At 43.3% G+C, this 24927-nt stretch overlaps 1 protein-coding gene across 7 annotated transcripts in view; it reads right to left on the reverse strand.

Annotated features, from left to right (window-relative positions):
• The window catches only part of CTNNA2 (catenin alpha 2), a 1267385-nt gene that overhangs the window by 106536 nt on the left and 1135922 nt on the right, over window positions 1-24927 (reverse strand). The gene's annotated exons all lie outside the window — the stretch shown is intronic.

Raw genomic sequence — 24927 nt, forward strand, 5'->3', positions numbered from 1 at the left:
CTGCCTCACAATAAGCACGTAATTTTTAACAATAAAAACACTTTGCCAGTCTAGACAGTTGAACTGAATTCAAGTTCCCAGGCCTAGCACTTTAAATTGTGTTATTGCTCCTCTTCAAAGAGTGCGAGTTGGTACTGATTGATTGGCCAAGGTCAAAAGCACACAAAGCCACCATCAAGGCACTGATCAGTCTCATCAGGCTGATGTCAAGAGGACAGGAGGTTGGGGATTAGAAAGATCAAAGGAGAAGGGCAGCAAGGGCTAGGAGCAGAGGGCAAACACAGCAAGTGATTAGCAGAGCAAGAATCCCTGGAGCCTCCTGGGCACCTGCCCTTTTCTATCCTGCTCACCTTTCCTCTCCAAAGCCAGGCTGTTTCCCTGGGAGACACCTTGATATCATGGGATATTAAAATGCACCATGCATGTCAATAGTTCCTTCTAAGAAAGAAATCTCAGATGATGCAGATTAGTGGGAGAAGCACAGAACCAGCAATCAGCAGGCTCTACCACTAACCAGCTATTCAAGTTACTTCACATGTGGAGGACTAGTTCCCTATCAGCAAACTTCAGTGGGTAGATAATAAGAATACTTTCAAAGATTACTTTAATGAATCACTAGTATGAATAATCTTGTTTTTAAGATACAGGGGGCCAGCACCACAGCTCAATAGATTAATCCTCTGCCTTCGGCACTGGCACCCCGGGTTCTAGTCCCGGTTGGGGCACCGGATTCTGTCCTGGTTGCCCCTCTTCCAGGCCAGCTCTCTGCTGTGTCCCGGGAGTGCAGTGGAGGATGGCCCAGGTGCTTGGGCACTGCACCCCATGGGAGACCAGGAGAAGGCTCCTGGCTTCGAATCAGCGCAGTGCGCTGGCCGCAGCTTGCCGGCCACGGCGGCCATTGTGGGGTGAACCAACGGCAAAAGGAAGACCTTTCTCTCTGTCTCTCTCACTCACTGCCCACTCCGCCTGTCAAAAATTAAAAAAAAGATACCGGGTACATCTGTTAGAGTTGATAGGCTAATAGAAGAAACAGCCTAATCAAACTCCAAACATTTCATGTAGTTTCTTACACTTAATAGTTTTTAAAATATCTGAAGTCTCAAAGGTGAACTAAGTGGTAAAAATTAAGTCTGGGAAATGACAAATTTGTCTTTTTGTACACATGCATAGGAAAAGAAACGACATGCTCAGAGGCATCCTGGAAGCAGAGCAGGGCAAATAACCACAGAGAAGCAACACACAGCAGAGCACCACGTAAGAAGCACCTGCGAATGATCTAATCAAAGAGGCGTGTATCCAGAACACAGAACTTCCTACCCACACTGGCTACCAGTCACCAAGCAGAAAGTAATCCTTGGGGACTTTGGGCTGAGAAGACCTGAACTTTTACAGAAGGGGAATGCCAACCAGTAACTTGTTTTTGGTAACAACATATTTTTTTCTTGTATAGCTTTTTGTTTTTTAAAAATATTTATTTGCTTGAAAGGCAGAGTTATAGAGAGCATGCTGGTTCACTCTCCAAATAGCCTCAACAGCTGAAGCTGAGTCGATATGAAGCCAGGAGCCCAGAGCTTCATCTGGGACTCCCACATGGGTGCAGGGCCCCAAGCACTTGAGCTATCTTCTGCTGCTTTCCCAGGCACATTAGTGGGAAGCTGGATAGAAGTCGATCAGCTAGTATATGAACCCGTGCCCATACAGGATGCCAGTGCCACAGGCGGAGGCTTTACCTACTGTGCCACAGCACTATCCCCATCTTATTTAACTTTAATTATTTTCTCATCCTCTCTTCAAATGATCTCTTTCAGGATTTAGGTTTAATGTGTGAACTTCATCACCGAACATCTTAGTGAGTGAGTCTTAGTAAGAGACACAGTGCTACAATACTTGGCACAAATAAAGAGCTGGCAAAAAAGACTGTTTATTATTTTTTATTTTACTGACCCATAAATCCCGAAGCTTGGCAACCTCCAGTCTGCAATGCACTCCTGCTGTTTAATTCCACTTAAAGCCAGAATTTCATCTACCTTGTATTCTGAAATATTCTCAAAGTGTGCCCAATATGATGCTATCAGTCTCTCCAAAGGCAGACTAGAGTATTTTAAATTGGCCATGGACTTAATTTAAATCCCTCTATTTTTTATTTTCCTTTGGCTTGTATCTCTCTTCTCTCTGAACCCAACGGGATCACAGTGACTCTGAATGGGGTTTTATATATTTTGATTTCTACAATTCTGTCAGTGAATTAACCTATGCTTCAGTCTTTGAGGCAGTACCCAGTTGGTCAAGTAGTTTGAAATGCCAGCTAATGCTTCATCCTCAATCCTAGAACTGCTGCAGAAAGTAGGTACTTGATAGACTTCAACTGCCTGCTTTCTAACAGCAGCTCTAACTCTTGGTAAAATAACATGGCCTGGTTTTCAAAGCACAGTATTTTTTTTCCTGTAGAGCCATTGTGGCATGATAAAAAGGAGGGGGTGGGGGAGATGGGAAGGAAGGGTAGCCCAGAATCATAGACATCTAAAAATATTAATATGAATAAAAAATTAGACAGTAACCATTAACTTACTGCAACCTAAAAATGTTAAGCAATGGGATTAATTTTGAGGGGAACTTCAAAGTCATTCAAGTCATATTTACAAGACACACATGCCCAGCTGGCTCTGGCTTTTGCTGTCTCCACTCCTAGATTGTTTACAGTTTAACTGAGGTTACAAGCTTTGCTAGCCTTTCTAGAGGATTAGAAAACAATAAAGCACATTATGTAGTATTAAACTGGGGGCTATTTAGATTGACTTAGAATTGCTGAAAAGTTGAGTAAGCTATCAGCACAGGTGGTACAGCTCTTTGCTGAGCTAGTTGTACTAAATACTTTGAATCTTCACAGAAGAAAGCTCTTCTCCCCAACTGAAGAGCATAACATATTTGCAGAAGTCAATGCTGAAGCCTGCATCAGTCTTCTGTCTCTCATTGGTACCTCGAAAGTTATCTCAGGGAAAAGGAAGAAGTTTAGCAGCCTTTATTCACTTGTGTGCTAGTAACTACAAGAACTTTTAACATTCAGAAGAAGCAATAAGTATTGAGCGGGAACCAGTAAACGTCATTGAAAGGTAGGGCATCTATCACAGTATGTTTCTTTTCTGATGGCTTGATTAAAACAACTTTCTGGGTGCTCAATGTTATTCTGGGGCACACTACATAGGTATGTGAAGCAAACTTCACAGTATCATTAGCAAAAATACAGAAGAACTCCATCAGCAAAAAGAGATGATGCTGGTCCCTCTAACAAAGTAACTTGCTCCTTAAACTCAGTGTCTAGTTGGCATCCATGCCTTAACTTTTTTTTTTTTTTTTTTTTTTTTTTTTTTTTGTCAGGCAGAGTGGACAGTGAGAGAGAGAGACAGAGAGAAAGGTCTTCCATTGCCGTTGGTTCACCCTCCAGTGGCCACCGCGGCCGGCGCGCTGCGGCTGGCGCACCGCGCTGATCTGAAGGCAGGAGCCAGGTGCCTTCTCCTGGTCTCCCATGGGGTGCAGGGCCCAAGCACTTGGGCCATTCTCCACTGCACTGCCTGGCCACAGCAGAAAGCTGGCCTGGAAGAGGGGCAACCAGGACAGAATCCGGCACCCCGACCGGGACTAGAACCTGGTGTGCCAGCACCACAAGGCGGAGCATTAGCCTATTGAGCAGCGGCGCCAGCCCGCCTTAACTTTTAAAAATAACTTAGCTGACCAAAGATGGAATGGTAATATGAGGGCATTTCAAAACATTCAGGGGAAAAAAAAAATTCAGGGTAAGTTTTGTTAAATATTTTGCAATCCAAGCAGTTTTTTCCCAATATACATTTTCCAATAACTTTTAGAAGAACTTTTTGTACTTCTCAGATAACAGGACAGTTGAAGTGAATGAAACCAGAAACAGTTTTAAAATTCAACATGTTTATTAATCACACCCAAGAATAAATTCTACGCGTCAGTATCGGCACAGCACACTGAGCTGCTGCCTGCGACTCTGGCATCCCATACTGGACCACCAGTTTGAGTCCTGGTTGCTCTGCTTCCAGTCCAGCTTCTTGCTAATGTGCCTGAAAAGGTGGTGGAAGACACTCAAGCACTTCTGCCAAAGTCGAAGACCAGGATGGAGTTTCTGGTTTCCTGGCTTCTGGCTAGCCCAGCCCTACCCCAGAGGGAACCAATGGATCAAAGATCTGTCTTCATCCCTCTCAGTTTGTCTAGCTCTTTATCTCTGTTGCTCTGCCTTTCAAATAAATTAATAAAAAAATTCTGTCTGAAGCCAAAATATCTAAGAGGCTGAGCTTTAAGTAAATAGTAAAAACTTCTGAGAAGAAAGCGCTAAGTCATTTAACTACAAATGATATGAAATGCATCGGAAACATGTTTGTTTTCTCCTTCTTTGGCCCTGGAGATAAAAATCACATTTTTTAATATTTGTGATTCTACTCAATTCCAAACACTAGCGCAAATTCAGTGCATTCAACCCCCAAGCATTATATCATCCCATTACCTTTTACAAGCTCGGGTACCATACTGGTGTTTTAGGAAACATGCACTAGTGAAATACAGAACAATAGCAATCTGGAGGCCCATAAAGTACTTACTCAACTGGTTAATATTTCACCATCATTGTAAGTTTGAAGATAAGAGGGTCTTCTTTACTATTAAAAGGGATATTTTTTGAGTTGGTAGTTACCATCCACATAGCCATAAAACCACAGAGGGAAGGGATGATTAGCACAAATTCCATGCAAACTTAATTCCTTTAACAATCACAGCAATGAAGAGTGCCATGGTCTCAATCTGAAGATTTGTTCACTTATCTGCAGTGATCTCATTAACAGACAAAAAGACATTAACATTGAGGTAACTTCAGAAAGTCCACAGCAAATGAATACCATGAATACATTTTTCGTGGATTTGAAACATTGTATACCAAAATCACCATTTATTGTCATCTTCCATGGACTTTTTGAAGCACCCTAGTATGTGTAGATTGTATATAGAATGTCAAGGTTTCCACAGACTCCTATATGACAGATGTAGTCATTCAGTTGGAAATGAATTAATTTACGTCTTTGAAAGCTTTGACAGTCAAGATAGTAGCAACTAATGTTACGTTGAGAGATTCAGCCCTACGGAGGCTAAGAGCTTCCACAGAGGTGGACATGACAGCAGACTTAATGCCTCCTTCTAGACTTGATTTGAGGAAAGCCACGTCTGGCTCCCCAGAGAACTCCCTAGGGAAAGACTAAGTCCTTCCCCTGCTGAGGTATGATGGAGTGCTTTTAAAACACGCCTGCCCCTCACTGGGATGAGTTTATGAGCCTGATTAATGGTAACTGAAGCTCTGAAGAGGAGACTTCAGCAGCAGGGAGAATTTGATCAAGAAAGGGTGACTCAGTAGAAATGGGCAGTCGGGGGCAGTAGAAAGGTACTGGGAAACCTAAGAAAATGATAAACTTTTTTTCCGTGCTTCTGAGTTAAAATGACCCTTCTAAAGCATTTGAGACTCTCGATCCGTGAACCCTCATTTTCTTTCTAGTTCTATAGTTGCTAACAGCTAAGAACTCAGGAGTGAAGCAGCCCAGCGTTCATTTTCTAACTCATTCTGCCTGACTGTGCAAGATGCTTTGCATCTCTGAGCCTTGATTTCCAATGTTATAAAACATCAGTAGAAAATATGAACAGGGCCCAGTGCTGTAGTATATGGAGCTGCCACTTGCGGCGCTGGCACCCCACTTCTGATCCAGCTTACTGCAGATGTGCTTGGGGAAACACCAGAGGATGGTCCAAGTGCTGAGGCCCCTGCACCCACATGGGAGACTTGGAGACTTGGAAACTCCAGGCTCCTGTCTCTGGACTCAGCCAGCTCCGACTCTTGTGGCCATTTAAGGAGTAAACCAGCAGATGGAAGGCCTCTGTCTCTTCCCCACTCTCTCTGTAACTCTCCCTTTCAATCCCCACTCTCTCTGTAACTCTCCCTTTCAATTCAATAGGTAAGTCTTTTTTTAAAAAGACTCATAGAATGGCAGATGTCCTAAATAGCACTCTGGCCTCAGAATCAGCCCTAAAGGCATTCGGATCTGGCTGAAAAGCCCATGAGAGTATTTCAGGCATGGAAAGCCAAGACACTCTGGCAAAAGATCTCTGTGAGTGAGATCCCAGTGGAAAGAACAGGTCTTCAAAGAAGGAGGTACCTTTCTCTGAAGGGAGGAGAGAACCTCCACTTTGACTATGACCTTGTCTAAACAAGATAAGAGTCGGAGAACTCAGAGGGCTTCCATAGCCTTGGAAACTCATGACTGGAGCATAGGGAGATTGCTGATGCCATGGACAGGAGTGTCAATTGGTAAAGTCAACAACAGGAGTCACTGTGCACTTACTCCTCATGTAGGATCTCTGTCCTTAATGTGCTGTGCATTGAGATTTAATGCTATAACGAGTACTCAAACAATATATTTCACTTTGTGTTTCTATGGGGGTGCAAACTGTTGAAATCTTTACTTAATGCATACTAAACTGATCCTCTGTAAAAAAAAAAAAAAAAAAAAAAAAAATTATCAACTCCCAACTTGACTCTCACTGGGATTAAACATGACAATAGGTCTGATCTGATTTCATCATCATTTAAAAAAAATCATCTATTATTTTTCACTTTATGCTTCTGTGTGGGAGCAAACTGTTGAAATCCTTACTTAATGTATACTAAGCTGATCTTCTGTATATTAAGATAATCGAAAATGAATCTTGATGTGAATGGAAGGGGAGAGGGAGTGGGAAAGGGGAGGGTTGTGGGTGGGAGGGACGGTATGGGGGGGAAGCCATTGTAATCCATAAGTCGTACTTTGGAAATTTATATTCATTAAATAAAAGTTAAAAAAAAGAAAAAAAATTAAATACTAATAGTATCTCCCCTATAAATGAGACATGGATACAATGGTTAACCCAATACCCACTGAAGATTTGATAAATGTTATTTTCATTGTATGTATTTTATTAAAAGATCACTATAATAATATCTAACCATGGATCTGTTTAGTCATTCAATAAAAATTAATGGAGTACCTATGTATGCCAAATATTAAAGATGCCAATATTATTTATGCTCTGGAGGATATTATATTTTGATGAAAAGATAGAACTTAAACAAGTACAATCATCCCCTGGTATCCACAGAGGCTTGTTTTCAAGTTCCTTATATGAAACAATGTTTTTGCAAATAACCTGCATGCACCTTCTCATGTATTTTCGATCATCTGTAGAATACTTGTATTATCTACTACAGTGTCGACTCTGTGTAAAGTTACACTGCATCATTTAGGGAATAATGACAAGAGGAGTCTGGATGTTTAAAGCAGATGAAATATTTTTTCAGAATATTTTCCATCTGAAGTTGGTTCAATTCATGAATGTGGAATCCACAGATAAGGAAGGAGAGCTAACTCTGATGTGTTTTAAAATCTCATGGTGAGTAATCAAGTAACAGGGAGGTGATCATGAACAATGAAGAAAGGTCTATTTTATGTATGACAATTGGCATAGTTTAGTCCAAAATTATGCATAGTTGTCATTTTAGTATGTATCTTGGTACTGTTTGTCTCATATTCTAAATTTTAAAAATTTGGCCTTTAATTTTTTACTTTTTAAAAATTTAGAAAGGGAAATTCCATATACACAGTTTTAAGAGCATAATGATACTTCCTTCCTCAATCCCACCCACCCTCCTCCTCTTGTTTTTAATTTTTACAATGATGTATTTTCAATTTTATAATCACAAGTTTAACCCTCAACTAAATAAAGATTTCAACAAGTAGAAAAACCACTGTTCCTCAAGAGTTTAGGCCAAAGCTATCAATAATAATCAAACCTCAAAATGTCGATTTCACTCATATCTGTTACTTTTTTTGTACTCTATTAGTCACCACAAATCAGGGAAAACACACATTGCTCTTCTGGAGACTGGCTTATTTCACTCAGTGTAATGGTCCCCAGTTCTATGCATTTTGTTTAAAAAGACAGGATTTCATTCTATTTTTACAGCTGAGTAGTAGTCCATCGTATATTTACCACAATTTCTTTATCCAGTCATCATTTGATGGACATCTGGGTTGATTTCATATCTTAGCTATTTTGAGTTCAGCTACTATAAACATGGGGGTACAGAGAACTCTTTCACATGCTGATTTCATTTCCTTTGGGTTTATTCCCAGGAGTGAAATGGCTGGGTCATACGGTAGATCGATTTTCAGATCTGAGTAGTCTCCATACTGTCTTCCATAAAGGTTTTACTAGTTTCTATTCAACAACACTGCGTACTTTTAACCATGTTTTTAAAGGAGTCAGATTCCCTAATATTGTTGTCTTGCTATTGTTAAACTGATTATTTGTCATCATACATTTGGGGAGGGGGGGGGTGTCTCCAATGTTTGCTATTACTAAAACCAAAGTAACAGACATCTTTAGGAATCTAATTTTTGCTCTTGTCAAAAGTACAATTTCCAGGGGGGACGTTATTTGATGGAGGGGTTACGACACTGCTTGGGACACCAACATCCCACATGGAAGTGCCTGGGTTAGAGTCCTGATTCCACTTTCCATTCCAGCTTCCTGCTTATGTGCACCCAGGGATGCAGCAGGTAATAGTTCAAGCAATTCAATCTGCCACCCATGTGGGAGACCAGATCTGAGTTCTTGGCTCATAACTTCAGCCTGGACTACCCTTGGCTATTGAAGGCATTTGGGGAGTAGAGAAAGAAAAACAGATGGAAGATCTTACCCTGTCTCTGTCACTCAGTCTTCCAAATATTTTTTTAAACAAAACAAATTGAGAAGGAAGTTGAATTTCAGGAAAATTGTTATGATGCCTGTTTATATAAACATATGACCACAGCACTTGCTTGAAAGGTCCCTAGCCATGAGTTGTCAGTTCACTGGGGTCACCTGCAACACACCCTATGTTCCTCAACATTGTTTCTGCTTGACTTCAGTACCATCACATCATCTGAATGTGATCTAACTACTCATCTGACAAACATGAAAAGTCAAAATTTCTTAAAAAGTGGCTTCACATTTCCCCAGTTTCACTGTGAATTCTTGCGATACACAAGCCTCTACAACACCTAGCACATAGCAAGGATCACAGGTGCTCAATCCCAGTTTTTTCAATTTACTGAATCCAACAAGATTCCCTTTCTGTTGTGTAAAGGGAACATTCAACTTGTGCCAACATTGTCAGCCCTGGGAGAGCCTTGCATTCGATGACCCAGAATTGGGAGGAAGTGCAGGCTGTATCATCCTTCTTGCAGTTTGGCATCCAATCAGCATTCAGCAGTTAGTACCAAATCCAACTTACACAGCATCCCACTACACAGAATGATAAAATAATGACTTCATTGCCACCAAGCCTTGCACCCTTGTACTTATATACCATGACAACACAAATCTACATTCCTAGCACTCCTCAGGGATGCAGCACAGCTCTTTGGCCTATGTTCTTAGACACACACACACCAATAGCAAATGCTGTTTGTATGCCTCTGCCTAAATTAAAGTGATCAGTCTACTCTGGTGACTTTAATGGAGGTAATCACCAGCTCACATTCATGAACAAATTGATGTGCTTTGCTTCATAGCTGAATCACTCAGCATAAATCCATACCCTTCATATATTAAAAATCTCAGTGGCTTAAAATAATGCAATAAAGCATCACCTAATGCCTTCCTGATGCTAGTTCATCAATAATGTGTGGTTATATGAAAAGGACAGGAGAGGCTTATCAAGTGTTATCTAACATCATGCAATGACTGTAATATCCTTTTAATTACTAAAGGCTTCCTGGGCTTTTGTTCCCACTATCTTTAAATCAAGGAAGTAAAATGGTATTACTCTCTCAGGTTTCTGCTTCTCACAGTCTCATATAAGTCAATGAAATCTTAATTCTGGTGAATAAAAGATGCTGACCTTCCTATATGTGGTCTGCCTTTTCTTGGGATGGGAGTTCTAACAATGGGAAAGAGCTGCACAGAACCATCTGGTACTTGACATTTGGCAGAAGAGACAAAAAAACTGGTTGGTACTTAATGAAGATCCAGAAAATAAATTAGTGCAGCCCTCCTCTATAGCCTAGCCTCATACATTTCAAGATAGAAGTGGAAGCCTGGAGTCAAGGTCATAACCACAGTAGACTGAGTTTAACCCTCTACACTAATATTGGCTTTGTGATGTCCACCCTTTTGCAAAGGACTCCAATTTAAAAGAAATGTAGTCAGGGCCCCCACTTTATGTCTCAGGTTGTCTTTTGCAGGGAGGCTAGGGGAGAGAAGTAGCAGTACCACCAGTTAAACTAGCAATCTGCCAAAATTAAAATCAAGGCCCACATGTCATGGAATGTTTCCCATTCATAGTAGTCCAAAGGAACAGATCACTCTTCTAACTCCCTTTCACTTTACTCCCTATACCATCAATTGCTACTTGCCACATCCTATTATTTTATTCACTACTTGTCATGGGTGGAAGAATCTATACATACATGGAGAATTAGATATAGATATCATACATCTCCAGTTAAACTTCAACCTCTGAAGATACTGGTATTTGATTCATTCTGTGCCCCCCCCCTGCCCTCCCGCCATGGCTCCCTGCACAAGACCTGGCACCCAGCAGGTAAACATGTGCTCCTCAGCAGCCTCACTAGCCTGGATGTTTTCTTCCTGCCTGCCCCCAACTGCCCTTCTCTTGAGTCCTACTCTGCTCATCACTGCTGACATACCAAAGAATGCCAGTTGATTAACCAAACTAACTCTGCACTGAGGTCATGTTTTCTCCTCACAGCAATGTTACATCTAACCTCATTAAGATGTTCCCAAGTTCTTAAGCACTTGAGCAGAAGATACATTGTAGAAACCTCAGGATCCCCAGGCAAACCTTTGTAGAAAGGTGTACAAGAACTGTCTTTACATTCTCAACTATTTCGAAAATCCTTCTACATTTTCTTCTGATTATCTGATTTTATAAATAAAGTTTATTGGAATCCATTGCTGTCCATTTATATATTGTCCAGGGCTGCTTTTGCATTTCAATGACAGAGCTGAGTAGTTGCCAAAGACACCATATGACCCACAAGTCAAGAAGGTCTACCACCCAGCCCTATACAAAGAAATATTAGCAACCCCTAGTTCAGGTGAAAACTTGGGCAATTTCATTAGATCTGTGAAACATGCCAAGGCATCTTGGTAGTAGGAAATTCCAGAGTTTTAAAACTATGGTATTTGGGGCTGCTGTTGTGGCACAATGGGTTAAGCTGCTGCGAGGATCCCACATTGCAGCTCCAGTTTGAATCCCTGATGGTTCACTTCCAATTCAGCTCCCTGCTAATGTGCCTGGGAAGGCAGCAGAAGATGGTCCAAGTGCCTGGGCTCCTGCTACCTACATGGACAACCTACACACAGTTCTCGGTGCACGGCCATTAAAGCCATCTAGGCAATGGACCATTGATTGAAAATCGATCTTTCTCTCTCCTGGTCTCTCCTTCCTGGTCACTCCATCAATCTGCCTTTCAAACAAGTAAAATAAATCTTAAGAAAAAACTATGGTATTTATGACACAAGTACAGTCAAAAAAAATCTAAATGGATCACTAAAAGGCCACCTCCAGGACTATTCAGCAATATTAAATTCCGAGACCAGGAAAAACAAAAGGCAGAGCAGATGGGGTGGTTGTGGCACAAGACACCCAGAGGAACCTTTAGGATGTTCTCTACTGCCCTAAACATTTTCCCAGGAAGTTTTCTGAATACAGAATGAAACAGAAGCGAGTCTGAGTCAGTTAATACCATGTGACTCAACTCTCAGTGAAGACCCTCCACTACCTCCTGAAACTGCAAGATCACTTTAGGGACCTCATTTTTCAGCCTTGCATCTGTAATTCTCTTTCTTGGATATCTATCTGCCTCACATCTCATTACTGCCTGCTCCACCCACTCCTGAGACTTGCTCTTCCCCAACTCTGGGCTTCCGTTCTGCCTGTGTGGCCCAAAACAACGATCTAGTCTAGTCAACAGAACATTCTCATTCCCCAAGAGCCCCTTGGTAAAAGCCCATGCATGGCCACTGCAATGGATATCACCCAGAGTAGTCCTAGGAACCCGAGTTAGAATTTTAAAGGGTTCCTAAGTAGATTACATCAATGGGGTACGGGGGTAAGGGAGATGGTCCAACTTCTGCACTTGACCACAACCCTTTGAACCTGTAAATTCCCCCTCTTCCTCCTTGTATGGCCTCGGAAATTTTTCCAGGCCCAATCCCTAAGACCTGGTTATTCCATCTTATCTGTGGTCCATTGCCAGCTCTTCCTTTCTTCATTTTGCAATACTAATCCTTACATACTTCCTCGATTTCTCTCATGAAGTCTCAGTTCTCTCCTTAGTGCACCTTGTCTGGATACCAAGCACAGCTTCCCACTTTCCATGCTATTCTCCTAGGTCTAAGCCCAGCTGTTCCAGATCATGTGGCAGTCCAAGTCCCTGAGCCATGAGACAGAGGACATGTCCGCTCTATCACAAGATCTCACATAGTACCAACAAAGCCATCCACATGTCACAACACTGGGTCTATCACTATCCTCTTTCCCTGCCCCCATCCCACCCCTTCATACTCATCCTTGTTCCATTCTCCATAACTGTTTTCATACTGATGATGGATACCTGCTTCAAACGTACTACCACCACCCATGGGAGCTTCTTCCTGGCTGTCATCATTAACCCAACACGTGTGCTCTTCCCCATTTTTCATCAAACCTGCAAGTATTATAGCCTCTTGCTGCCTCTGGCATGCGAGACACAACCACATTCAGACCAGATTCCCGGTTTCATCAATGATCAATGCTTTTGCCCATCTCTCCCAAGTTGGAAACTTCCTGGTGAGCGATCTGCATCCTTCTCGGCCCATGGGTCACAGCCCCACTGATAACAAAGTGCACGCACCAATACCCTGCTGGGCTCTGCATCTAACACGTTTCCATGTTGTTCAGACATGCAGACAGAGCAGTGCCAAAGGTGGGCAGTAGGGCAATTCCACATCTCTTAGGAAACCTCTCAAAATATGCCCTGCCACATGGAGTCCCTTTTCTTCCAAAGTCACCTTCAAGCGGCCACCTCTGTCTCACTGGACAGCAGATGGAGCCATCACAGCCCAGAACTGTAGCCAGGCAAGGACCACAGACACATCCTGGTTGCATCCTCAGGCCCCTGGGGGGCCCATGGTCAGTTGTAGATCAAAGCAGCAGCTGCACTTGCAAAAGTGTATGTGAGCTCACAGCCAAGGTTATGCTCGTAACCAATGCCCAGGCTGAGCCCTACGACAGCCTCAAATGCACCTCAGATTGGCAACTGTTTGCATGAAAGCTGTTTTGCTTTCATTCTCATTAGGTCGTTTTTCTCCCGTGGCTGAAGCAGTCATTTGGGTCAGTGGCCAGTGAGCCTGACCTTTCAATCTGCTGCGTGAAATAAAGCTAAAGATGGTATTCTGGTTAATAGTCCCAGCGAAGAGCAAAGGTAGGGAAATTCTGTGCTTCTAGCTTCTGTTTAGCTTTGTGCTCTCCAAACAAGCAGCTGGGCTTTCGCCTCAAATGGGCTCTGCCATTTTATTTTTCATGCAATCCAGGTGTTGTGGGAACATCTATAATATTTTGTGTGCAGAAAATAAGAGGGATGTGAGGATACTTAGAAATCTTCATGTAACTATTTATTGAAGTAAGCAATTATTATTTTAGTAGTTCCTAAAGCTTGAATATATTAAGTATTTCGTATTTATTTTACAACCGAATCTATCACACACTCACAAATGGACATTTTTTTCTTGGTATCTGTGCTGAAATAGAAGCAACAATCTATGACAATCGGCCAAATGTAGCTAGCAGCTTGTTTTTGTGCGGTCTTCAAGACTAGTTTTACTCTAATAAAATATGGTTCAAACGCATACATATGGAAAAACATCTGAAACTACTTGGCTGATAAAGCCAAGAAAGTCATTACTCAGCAATAAAAAATTTGCTGGCCCTTGAAATATGATGCTACAGTTATAAATATGAAGACTAGTGAGGTATTGGCCTATCAGTCAGGAGTGGCCCCGAGTAATGCAGTCCCAGAGAGCCAGCCTGTGGGTCTCCTCAGTGGAGCCATCCGTGCAGGTGTCATTTCCCAGCTTGTCCTCTAGAGGTGCTCTGCAAAGGCGAAGATCCCTTTATCCCTCCGCTGTCTATGTTTACTACTGTCTATGTTTACCTAAGCCCAATGTCACCATTCATTATTTCATTAGATACAGATTCTCCAAGACCTTGCCTTGCCTGCTGGGACCAAAGAGCTGACAAGTTTGAGACTTCCTTCAGACAACATCAGAGACTCTTAAAGAAATTTGCAAAGAACCAAGAAAACACAAGCTAGAGGCAGTATCTCTACAATACAAGACAGACATGCCCAAAGGGTTTATTCTGAAGCCTACAGCACCCTTGGTGGTGAAGGTTTTATTACAGGGGCTTGCACCTTGTATGTACGAGGCCCTATACCAATGCCCGAGGAGTCAGGTCTGTGTGTCATTTTAGCGTGGGACAGTGCGAGCTTGAGGTTCGCTATAAAAGCGCTGTCCACAGGCCAGTAGCAAGGGCTTCTCAGGAGTCCAGAATGTGGGCTCTGTCCCAGATCTGCTCAGTCAGTCCTCAAGATACAGATAATTCCCAGGCACATTACAATTGGAAAAATACCAGCATGATACAACCCATACGAGATGTAACATCAGGTGGTTGTGCTACTTTGGCAACTATGTTCTTCTGTCCTCTCCTATAAAACTGGTATAATGATGCCTAACTTTTTAAATCAGAAAGAATATTGTAAGTTTTCAAACAAATAATGAATCTTCCAGAAAAGATTAGCTTCTGTTGTACTATTGAGCCACCGCACTGCAATAAATACTAATGCATGGTGAGAAAAAGTCATTTGATCAAGGATGTTTATCTGATGCTCAAAAATTTACTGTTCTTTTCAGAAAATAATTTCACACTGTCTATAGGAAGTAAATGGCCAGCTCTCATAGAAATACATAAAGTATGATTCAGAAGGATATTAGAAGTTCTCTAATCCAATGATTCTAGCCATAAATGTACATTCTAATCACATGGAAGCTAACAGAAATTACCAATGCCCAGGCCCCACCCATGCAGAATCTGGCATGGGGATTTTGAACCAATAGAGTCTTCCTTTGTCATTTATTTCCTTGGATGATTCAAACGCACAGGCAGCGTAGGGAGCCACTTATGTAACCCAAACTCATTCCCTTTCTCCAGTGCCTCATGTCTCCAACCGTTTAGCAAAGATAATTATCCTAACTACAGTAGAAAACTTTGCTCTGCTCATACAGTTAATATGCTGCAAAATAGGAACCAGGATCCAAGTCTCCGTCAGTCTTAGCTTCGCATACTCATAGACATCACTTCAGAAGCATTAAAAAGTGACCAGTGCCTGCGATCCACTCTCACACATTCTGATGTACTGTTCTGGCTTTTGGACTATGCATGTGAGGTTTTAAAGATTCCCAGCTAATCCTAACATGCAGTCCTGGTGTTGAACTTCCTCCTATTTCAAGGTCAACCTAAATTAACTCTGAATTCAGTGACAGCTCCTCCCTCTCCCCAGGCTTTCGTTCTTTATTTTTTGGTATTTTTTTAAAAAGACATTTATTTGAAAGGTAGAGTTAGAGAGGGGGAGAGAGAGACAGAGAGAGAGAGAGAGAGAGAGAGATCTTCCATCTACTGGTTCACTCCCCAAATGGTCACATAGGTCAAGGCTGGGCCAGGCCGAAGCCAGGATCTTCATCCAGGCCTCTCACACTGCTTTTCTTGGCTGTTAGCAGGAAGCTGGATCAGAAGTGCAGCAGCCAGGACTGAAACTGGCACCTGTATGGGATGTTGGCGCTGCAGATGGTGGCCTAACACTCTGTGCCACAGTGCCAGCCTCAGTTCCTCGTCTTCAAATAGCCAGTCAGCAGGAATTTCTCCTATATTATATCTGGTTTGCTTTTTTTTTTCAAGTTATTCTTATATCATGACTTCTCCCAAGTCTATAAAAGTCAGTCGATGGCAAGTTTTCCCCCACACTTTTAATTAGAGAAGTCTACTTGCTAATATCATTCATGAATATTCTGGTGAAGAGTGAGACCTGTGATCTGACACGGAAAGCACACCTTCCTCAGCTCTCTGTATTTTGAGATCAGAAGGGTCACACTGCTCTCAGTTCCTTGCCTGAAATGCAGATCTGTGCACACATTAAAACTCCCGTTTATTAGTCTGACTCAATTTCAAAAAAGGTGAAAAGGCTAACAAGAAGAAGATAAAATCCATGTAGTTCTTTATCTCCAGAATTGTTAAGTAAGTGCTGAAGATACAGTTAGTGTTTCATTCAGCTCTCACAGAACATAGAATAACACAGGAGCGGGAATGGATGGTAACTGTGCATTAAGCCCTTTAGAAGCATGATGTGTTTTCCCATATCCTCACGAAACCCTATGAGGTAGGTGCTATTGTTATCATTGCCACTTAACACATGAGAAAAATCAAAGCATACTGAGGTTCTGCAGCTTTTCCAAGGTCACATCAGAGTAAGCAGAAAAGTCAAGTTTGAACTTAAGTAGCCTAACTCCAAAGAAAAATCCTACAGATATGATACTCACTTATTGCTCACCACAAACCTCAGAAACAGCTGAGTTTTCTCCACTTTAGGTAATGAAGTAGAAGCTAAAAAAAGGCTAAGCAGCCTCCCCAGATCATGCAGCTCATGAGTTGCAGAGGCAATGTATGAACCTGGAGTCTATTTCCAGGTCCCAGGTATAGGCATGCATATATTGCAACCCTACACAATCACACCAGTTGGTAAGGCCGTCACAACCCTTGCAGACTGTATTAATACCAGTCTTCCAACTTGAAATTACATTCTTTCATGAGGGCCTTAGGAAAAGCCAACATGATGAAGGGAATGAATGAATTTTGGCAGAAAATATGCTTTCCAGCCTACAGTAAGAACCAGCAGCAGAAATTTGTTATTTAGGGTGTGGAGCAGATTGGTATACGATTAGAAAGCCAGGCTTGGTTGACTTTAGGTTTTTACCTGCTCCTAAGGGTTACCCTGTTACAAAAGGGCCATCAGTTTCAGAACCTGTGAACTTCACTGCGGTATTAACTTATTGCCTCCTCCTTCAGAGCCATAAGGGAGGGACAATACTAGCACACAATGCAGGGGTTTGCCAGGAGTCCAGTTCATTCAGATTCAAAGAGGCATCAATCAATTCAGGCCCCAAACAATCTTAAGGACCTGGCTTACCAGACTGCAGTCCCCACCCTACCAGGTAGGAGAGGTGGAATCTGGAGTGTGTGCGTATGTCTATGTGGATGTGCTGGTATCGGTGTGTGTTCACACACGTGTGCAGTGGGGGTGGGATGGGGAAGCAGTTTGAGGCAGGAGACAGTTGTTCCCAAGAAAAATGTAGGAAGCTCGAAAATATGTCTTTGCAGGGTTGGCACTATGGTTTAGCGGGGAAAGCCACCATGTGCAGTGCTGACATCCCATATGGGCATCAGTTCAAGTCCTGGCTGTTCCACTTCCAGGACTGCTAATGCACCTGGGAAGGCAGCCTAAGATGGCCCAAGTCTTGGGCCCCTGCATCAGATGAAGCTTCTGGGTTTGGGCGGGCCTGGCGCAACCCATCCCAGCCCATCACAGCCATTTGCAAAGTGAACCAATGAATGGAAGATGTCTCTCTGCCTCTGCCTGTCACTTTGTTTAACTCTGGCTTTCAAATAAGTGAATCAATCTTTTAAACAAATGTGTCTGCTTCTTACCTCCCCAGGTGAGGAGGAACAAAGTAGCAAAAGTTGCTCTGAAAACAAAATGAGGTGTGCAGTCTGTCACAGCACAACCCTGCACTATCAGAAGAGCAAGGAGTTATTGAGAAGACACTGCTTGCTTTCTGCTTCATTTACTTACGCCACATATGCAATTCATCACCATTCTAGGCTCAGGAAGTCAAGCAGAATGATGGGGAAGGGGTGGTGGGTGGTGCAGAGAAGGGACTATGTCTGCCTTCGAGCAATGCCAATCTCATCGAATGAGCCAGGGCACACAAAAGCAGATGCAGACAAATACAAAACACAGGGCAGTAGAAGTCTGCACCAGCTCATCTGAAAATCTAACATAGGGAGATATATTATGTGAGTGGGCTTGTAGGGGCAGGAGTTATTTAGGAAAAGCTTTCAAGAGTCTCACGTCTTACAGTTAGGAAGACTCTAAGATGATGAAGGACCTTACAGTAAAATCAGAGACTGGGGACTGGGGAGGGCATTTTAGGGGGAGGCAATTACGTGAACCAGGGGCAAAGAGCCTGGGGTATGTGGAGACTGCCAAGTAGTTGGACAGGGCCGGGTCTGGGGGGTGCAGGGTGGCGTCAGCAGGCGACATGGCTGGAGATGTGATTTAGCACCAAAGATGGCGCAAGAACTTCTGCTTTTACCTATAGATAATGGTGAATGCTTTAACTGGATGGTGATGAGACATTTGCCTTGGAAATAGCACTTGAGAGCTGGTGCTGTGGCATAGTGGGTAAAGCCACTGCCTGCAGTGCTGGCATCTTCACAGGCACTGGCTCAAGTCTCAGCTGGCCCACTTCCAGTCCAGCTCTCTGATAAGTCTGGGAAATAAACAGAGTATGGCCCAAGTCTTTAGGCCCCTACACTCACATGGGAAATCCAGATGAGGCTCTTGGCTCTCGGCTTTCCATCAGCCCAGCTCCACCTGCTGTGGTCATTTGGGGAGTGAACCAACTAACTGAAGATCTCTCTCTCTCTCCATCTCTCCCTCTTTCTCTAACTCTGCCTTTCAAATAAATAAAATTATCTTTAAAAAAAAGAAATAGCTCTTAAGCGGTTATCTGGAAGATGAAGTGGAAGCGAGTAAGAGAGCAGGAGCCTGTCTATCGAGTAGGATTCTTCTACAAAGGAAAAGGTAAATCTACTGTGTGCAAGGAAAGGAAACAACACGTGTGGCCGATCATTCTCCGATACAATTTGTAAGGTAGTTCTTCTGACGACCAATTTACAGACAAAGACATTGAGATTCAAACAGGCTGAGTCTATTTCACATAAGGTTCAAAGTCATAGTCAATGGGTGGTCTATGTCCCAAACTTGTGTTTCTCCTGCTCTGTCCACCAGGCTGCTCCTCTCTCTAGCTGTTGGCCTGCAGGACATCCCCTCTCCTGGAGGCCCACAGTCAGCACCAACACAGGCAGGATGCAACTCCTGAAGGCCAAGGTCAAAAGGTCCTTGTGCATGCTCACATAGTTTGCCCTTCTACCTCTCTACTACCAAAAGGCCATGCCCATGATGTGCATAACCTGGGAAGCCTCCTGCAGAGACCCTCATCAGGCAACATGATCTGCCCCATACTCTTAAACCCTGCAATATTAGTGCAAAGAAATAGTCTCAAGGTTGGTTATGTTAAAAACCTGTGGTCCTCTGTGAAGAGCTTGTCTTCCCAATTATAGGATCAGCCTTTCAATAGCCAGACCACCCTCTCCCTCTAATAACCATCTGACAAGATACAACAATGCTGAGAACACATCAGATGGCAACTGTCCCTGTGTGCAGGCTGCAGGCTGCAGGCTGCTGGCTGCGTGTCTCCATGCTTTTGCACCCTTTCCAAGGAGGAGGGGGGCTCCCCTCTGAGCCCAGTTCCTCCACATACTCAGAAGGGCCACAGCAAAGGCCTCATTGCCATTTAATTCCAGCAGTAGAGATTGACATCGCCTATCTCTCTCTTTCCATCTTCTGCCTTCTAACTCTCCCTCCACACAAGCCCGCCACTATCACCCAATCACTAACATTTTCTGCCTTTGCCTTCTCTTTGCTCCACTCCAGCCACTCACCCCCAGTGTCTCCTCTCAATTTATAGCTCAGATGTATACATCTTTGATTCTGTTCAAAGTCCCCCTTCTCTGCTCACTGGAGCCAGCCCCTTAGTTGTTCAATATTTGTCATGTTTACACCTTAGTTTTCCTTTCTGTTCACCAATCTCTTTGAATTCTGCTCTCCCATTCAGCCTGCTTGAGATGCTCAAGATTGCTACAAATGGCTCTTTTTCTTAAAAAACTTTACACTGTACTTGTGTAGGAGTGGGAAGTCAAGACTCCCTTCTCACACAATCTTATTCATCCCTGTGATCCTAACTATTTTATTCTGAGTCAAAAACATCCCAATCATCATCTCAGTATTTGACTTCCTTCTTACAATCTTTGATGCAATTTTCTTAGTCTGTATGTAATCACTTCACAGGTACAGGATAGAAAACTCCGATTCTTATTCAGTTTTTTCCCAAGTCGTTTAACTGTGAGTTGTCCCCAGTTGCTACTTTGATCATTTTGCCATTGTCCTAGTTCAAAAACACCTTGCAATCAGTATTTTTACTGGATTTTTAAGACATTTAACTACATTAATCCCATAATCATTCCTCATCATCTTTCTCTATTTACTGGTATAAAATGCAACCTATGGGGTTGCACTATGGCAGCACTGTGGCATAGTGGGTTAAGCTGCCATCTGCAGGGCAGGCATCCCATTCGGGCGCTGGTTCAAGTCTCAGCTGCTCTACTTCTAATTCAGCTCCCTGCTAACGTGCCTGAGAAAGCTGTAGAAGATGGCCCAAGTGCTTGGGCCACTGCATCCATGTCAGAGACCTGGAAGAAGCTCCTGGCTCCTGACTTCAGTCTAGCCCAGTTCTGGCTGTTGTAGCCATTTGGGGAGTGAACAAGCAGATGAAGACCTTTCTGTCTCTCCCTCTCTCCCTGTGTCTTTTACTCACAAATAAATATTTTTTTTTAAATGCAACATATTTCACAGTGTCTGAAATCTCCCATCGTCTGACACAAACCTGGATCTACAACTTTCGGTCCCTTCACAGCGTCACTCCTCTTGCCATAAGAGACTACAGCATTCATCAAGCTTGTCTTTCCAGCCTTCTTTCCCCAGCCCCCAAAGAAACCCCTTATGTAATGAGTACAAATTTCCTAAGTACAACTTTAGGAGTACAGCAATTCTGCCCACCACACCGCCCTCCCACCCCACCTACTCCTCCCTCTCCATCTCTTCCTCCCTCTCCTACTGCTAGCCCCAGTCTCCATTAAGATTCATTTTCAATTAACTTTATACACAGTAGACCTACTCTATACTAAGTAAGGATTAACAATTTGCACACACACACGCACACAAAAGAAAATGAGAACAAGTTTTACAGTTAATTCTCATAATACAACTCACTGAGGACAGAGATCTGGCATTGGAAGTGCACAGACTCCTGTTGTTAGTTTAACAATTAACTCTCAAGTATGATGTCAGTGACCACCTGAGGCTCTTGACACGCACTGCCAAGGCTATGGAGGCCTTTTGAATCTACAAGCTCAATCAGTATTTAGACAAGGCCACAAGCAAAGTGGAAGTTCTCTCCATCCTTCAGAGAAAAGTACATCCTTCTTTGATAGCCACATCTTTCCAGTGGGGTCTCACCCACAGAGGTCCTTCATGTAAGACATTTTTTTTTGCCACAGTGTCTTGGCTTTCAATGCCAGAAACCCAGCCTTCTGTTCCAGACATCTGAGAAAAGCAGAGGCTCCTGGGAACCAGCAATCCCCCTGATGGAGCTGATACTCTCTGCCGTTGAACAGAACCTCATGAAAAATGAATGCCTCTGGATTCAGACTTTGGACATGAACTCCACTGAGAACCACAAAATGCATGGCCCACCTTGCAGAAACACAGGGCCCAAATACCAGGTCTCCCTGATGGAGAACTTTCAGAAAAAATGGTGAATAACAACATTTAGTAACTATTGAACAGGAACATGGGGCTATAAGTAAATTTAATATATATGGTAAAGTAACTTTTTTTGGTTTTCCCTGTTCATTTAATTTATTCTCTGGATTTAATTCTTTCTATACCAAGAACTTTCTGGTTTTTGTGAAATAATTCAGTCTTAGTTTAGCTATTCACTGTAGCACTTTCTTATTGCTATAACAAGGCACCACAAAATTTATTAGACATCACAAACTCCTTCTCTTACATTTCTGAAGGTCAGACGGCTCTCGCGAGGTACAATCCAGGTTTCAGCAATGCCGCGCCGTCTCTGCAGCCTCCAGGGGAGCCGCCATGCCCTGGCCCTCTCCAGTCCTAGAAGCGGCTCACATGCCTTGGCTCCTTGCTCCTTTCCACTTCTATCTTTACAACCAGCAAAGGCCATGTGCAACGCTCCCAAGTGGTGGCCCCTGACTCTTATTCTCCTGCCTCTCTCATTTATAGGGACCCTTGTGATTTCACTAGGCTCACCTGGGCGCACCTAGACTTACCTCCTTATCTTAAATTGAGCTGAGCAACCAACCAACCTAATTCCCCTTCACCACCTGAAATAACAGCCACAGCTTCCTGCGATCAGGATGTGGGTGCCCGTGGAGGGGCCATTCTTCTACACACACGTCTATGTTAAGGGTTGAACACTGAGTCTTTCAAGTTAAAGCTTTACTCCTTCCCCTGTTAGGGTCTTAGCAGAGAGCAGGTATGAAGGGGCACTCACTCAGCTTCTCTTTTGTTCTCTCACTTGCTATAGCTCCGACTCCTACTTTCACAAGTTAACAGGAGTTTCCAGTCTCCTGGGGGGAGCAGGGGAAAGGTGAAGAGAAAGGAGGAAATGGGAGCCACCTTGCTCCCCACACAGTGATGCTGTCCCGACACAAATGCTGTCTGACTGGGCTCGGCAGGTGCTCACAGCAGGCGCTCTCCTCACTGCATCTGCTGGCTAAGTAACACTGCCTCATGCTCCCACTGCACCTCACTGCTGCCTCAGCCCCTGGGAGTGTGATGATACCCCTCGTTTTCTGCTGAGGCTTACCCACAATCTAGGCAGCCTTCCTGAATAGGAAACCAAATGGGATCGTGGTTCACTCCACACCAACACTCTCCAACTAGTGGAAACACCTATCTTTTTAATGGACAGGCTCAGATAGTATAGGCCAATCCCAACATATTCAACTGTCCACTACACTGTGGAAGCAGCTGTGACCTACTTCATACTCTAGATTCTCCTAGTCCAGTGTCCCTCCCTACAAGATTCATACATTGAAAACCTAATTCCAATGGGATGATATTTATAGGTGAAGCCATTGGGAGGTAATTAGGTCATAAACATGGACCACTCTTGAGTGGAAATCATGTTCTTATGTGAAACCACAAATGTCAGCTAGCTGTCTTCCCTCCAGTTGAGGATACAGCAAGAAACCAGCCTTCTGCAGTCTGGGAAAGACCCCTCATTAGTCCCTGACCATCTAGCCTCACGAGTTCAGGATGGTACTTTCAGGACTAGAAGTAAAGCCACTGGTCTCTGAGACAGTGTTACAGCAGCTTGAAAAACTGAAACCCTCTGTCTGAATGAGACCCCATTCGTCCATGTTTCCATGGATGTGTGCAGCACTTTGCCATTTCTCTGCCTCTACTCCTGTCAAAGGCCATTTCCCGTTCCTCCTGATAAAGGACTGCCACAGCACTCACTGGCAGCCTTCTCCACAAATGTCTTCCCTCTACTATAGATGCACTGATCCCTTTGTGCCATCGTGTGGGTGAGGGCATTAAGAGTTCGCTAGCCAACTTCCATTTGCAGCTGCTCCAAGAAATAATGCACCTCCCGTCTCACACCTCACTTCGGAAAGTGACTCAGCTGAAATGTCTATTTTAACAGCACTCCTGGAGGAGGAGGGATGAGGGAATCAGAAACTCTGTGTGGGGTGGTAGGGAAGTGCCTTCTAAGCAGCAGTGGACCGGATTGCCAGGGAGACTCCAGCCTGGAAAGAGAAGGCTAGCAGACTGTATGGTCAGGGAGGGACAGGCCTGACCTGTTCATAACATGCTGTTCCAAAGGATGGTCGCTGGCATTTCTGTTCCCCTAAGTGAGGACACTTGTCCATGTGGACCTGTGTCTACTGAGCAGCTGGAGCTCTTGAGACTTTGTTATTTCAATGACTCCATGAGATGTATTCCCAGGACACTGGGGCTACTCCAGCAGGAAAGGAAATATACCTGTAGTTAGTTGTTCAGCACAATCTAAAGGAAATACTACTGAACAGACAAGTCAGCCTTTCAATAAGAATAAAAATTTCTAGGACACAGAGTCCAGGGGAGGTCAGAACAGACCAGGTCAAGAAATCAGTTCCATCCTATTACTATGTATAGTTCAGAGCTGTGGTCAGGCCACATGCTGGGGAGTGACAGTGCTGTTCCAAATAGTTATGCAATATGGAAGCCTATTTTAAATGACTCATGATGCTCAAACTTGAATTTAGAGCATCTAAATGGAGACCTGGAGTATGATTGTCTCAAAGATTCTCTCTCTATTAATTAGTGACCAAATTAGTCAAAAGCAGGCACCCTAACTACTAATCTAATGATGGTGTCACTTTTTCAGTGTGGACTTGGCATCGGGTTTCTGTGTTTCAGTGTTTCATCAGCACAAAGCACAACAATGGAAGTGTTTGAACTTCCTTTCCATCTCAGATTCCTCTTGATTTAATACTATAAGTCAGACAGGTACACACACACGCACACGCACAGCTGTGTCTGTGAATCCCCCATCAACTCAAGCTATTCACATTCTTCACTTCTCCATCAAAGCTTACTAATTGTGGGCGCCCTTCTCGCATCTAAGCAGCAACAGATGCTGCTTATAGGCTCAAGCCTATTCCTACAAGTAAGTACACTATCTTAGTCTCTCAATTACACAGGAACAAAAAATGAACAGAAACCACTATGAGTACATGGACACCTGTAATTGGATTCTAGGTTC

This window comes from Oryctolagus cuniculus, chromosome 2 (genome assembly GCF_964237555.1).
Source record: "Oryctolagus cuniculus chromosome 2, mOryCun1.1, whole genome shotgun sequence".
NCBI lineage: Eukaryota > Metazoa > Chordata > Mammalia > Lagomorpha > Leporidae > Oryctolagus > Oryctolagus cuniculus.